This window comes from Manis javanica, chromosome 10 (assembly GCF_040802235.1).
Source record: "Manis javanica isolate MJ-LG chromosome 10, MJ_LKY, whole genome shotgun sequence".
Lineage (NCBI taxonomy): Eukaryota > Metazoa > Chordata > Mammalia > Pholidota > Manidae > Manis > Manis javanica.
Genome location: NC_133165.1, coordinates 97472189 through 97474549, shown reverse-complemented (window position 1 = coordinate 97474549; position 2361 = coordinate 97472189). Strand labels below are relative to the sequence as shown.

General features: G+C 41.2%; 1 non-coding gene across 1 annotated transcript; it reads right to left on the bottom strand.

Annotated features, from left to right (window-relative positions):
• Nucleotides 1-960: 960 nt before the first annotated feature.
• LOC118973325 (U1 spliceosomal RNA) lies at nt 961-1118 on the bottom strand. The gene has a single exon (XR_005062597.1). It is a non-coding gene; the product is annotated as a U1 spliceosomal RNA (small nuclear RNA).
• Nucleotides 1119-2361: the final 1243 nt, after the last annotated feature.

Sequence of the window (2361 nt, the reverse complement as noted above, 5' to 3'; positions counted from 1 at the left end):
TTTCACCACATCCCACAGTTAAAAGAGACCAAAGTTTATTAAAGCATAGCCCCGAATAAGTCCAATGGGTAATACATTTTATAGTCGTCAATCACAAATAGCCTCTCAAGACTATTTAGACTTCCTTTTCCAGCTTTCCTCTGCAGAGGTGTCCAGGCAGAATCCACACGAAAGGCGTCAGCACAGCCATTGCAGCAAATTTTAATTTACCAATGATTCTTATTCCCGCTAACTTAGAAAGGCTCTGGTGATTTATTGGACTTGAGCAGAACTCTCATCCATTATAGTTTGTCTTAACTTAATCAAAGGTATCTTCTCCCCTCGGAGCATCTCACCTACAAACTCCACGGTCACCATGATAAATGTGTCCGCTTGGCTTCCTTTCCTGATTACTATGAATGAAGCATCACAAGCAACTTGATACATCCTGTTAATGTGGTTTCAGCACAGAGATGGCTGGAGTTACGTTACATAGAACGAGCTACGTGGGGAGGTAGAAGGGGACTACACTTGGGTTATGATTGAGTGATATAATTGATGAGTGGGAGCAGAGCGGAATTCACAGGGATTTCTCAGTTGTTTTAACAGATCAAGAAAGCAAAGCACTTTCCTTGTTTGTTAAGGGATACCTTCCCATCCCTATACCAACAGCAATGCACATTCCCTCCAACCCCATTCATCACATACACATACACACATACACACACACATGCCACATAACAAGGCAATAAAGACTTCAGTCTCAGCACTCCTTGAATTTAAGGGTTGATACAAAGAGGTCAAGGATATAAATAAGAACATCAGGAAATAACAGATATATTTTACATATTTGTGTAAGTAATGAATTGAGGCTGAAAGAAAATGGAATCATGAAATAACCATGCATTGTTTTCTGTTTGGAGGAAGCATCTCATTTTTGTTTCCTGGTTTTTTTTTTCTCGATTTGAAACTTAAGAAAACCAGAGGAAAGTACGAATGCAGTCCCCCACTACCACAGATTATGCAGTCAAGTTGCCCACATTTGGGGAAATTGCAGTGGTCTGCACATCAGAGTGCCTTGGATAGCCTCACCGAGGATAAACCTTATGATCATGCTATCTCCTCTGCCAGGTAAGAATCGTTTTGTTTTGTTTTTTTCTTTATTTTGGTATTATTAAAATTCAATCACATCAGCAAATTGTGGTTACTGGATTCCCCCCATTATCAAGTTCCCACCACATACCCCATTACCATCAATGTCCATCAGTGCAGTAAGATGCTATAGAGTCACTACTTGTCTTCTCTGTGCTATACTGCCTTCCCCGTGCCCCCCCACTCTGTGTTATGTGTGCTAATCGTAGTGCCCCTTATTTCCCTTCCCTCTTCCTTCCCATCCACCCTCTGCAGTTCCTTTCCCTTTGACAACTGTTAGTCCATTCTTGGGTTTGTGAGTCTGCTGCTGTTTTGTTCTTTCAGTTTTTGCTTTGTTCTTATGTTTGACAGATGAATGAAATCATTTGGTACTTGTCTTTCTCTGCCTGGCTTATTTCACTGAGCATAATACCCTCTAGCTCCATCCATGTTGCTGCAAGTAGTAGGATTTGTTTTCTTCTTAGGGCTGAATAATATTCCATTGTGTATATGTACCACATCTTCTGCTTCATTGCATTAAACATATCATGCCACTCTCTTCTGGCCTGTAAGGTTTCTGCTGATGATAGCCTGATGGGTTTTCCTTTGTATGTGATCTTTTTTCTCTCTCTAGCTGCTTTTAAAAGTCTCTCCTTATCCTTGATCTTTGCCATTTTAATTATTTTATGTCTTGGTGTTTTCTTCTTTGGGTCACTTGCATTGGGAGATCTGTGCACCTCCATGGCCTGAGAAACTATCTTCTTCCCCAGATTGGGGAAGTTTTCAGCAATTACCTCCTCAAAGAGACTTTCTATCCCTTTTTCTCTCTTCTTCTTCTGGTAACCCTATAATGTGAATATTGTTCCATTTGGATTGGTCACACAGTTCTCTCAGTATTCTTTCATTCTTAGAGATCCTTTTTTCTCTCTGTGCCTCAGCTTCTTTGTATTCATCTTCTCTAATTTCTATTCCATTTACCATCTCTTCTACTACAGCTAATCTGCTTGTAAATCCTCCATTGTATGTTTCATTTCAGACATGGAATTTAATGATTGAATCTCCATCATGCACAGACAACCTTGTTCACCTATTCCTTCTCCTGTGCAGCAAGCTCCGTGCATACTTTGCCCCTTTAGCAGCCCCTCTCACTGCTAGGAAGCCTCTCAGACCACCCCCCTTTCCTTTGTCCCAGAGCAGCCGGATCTGGATCCCTGTCCTCCACAAATGGCTGGAATCTCAGTCTCGCTAAGT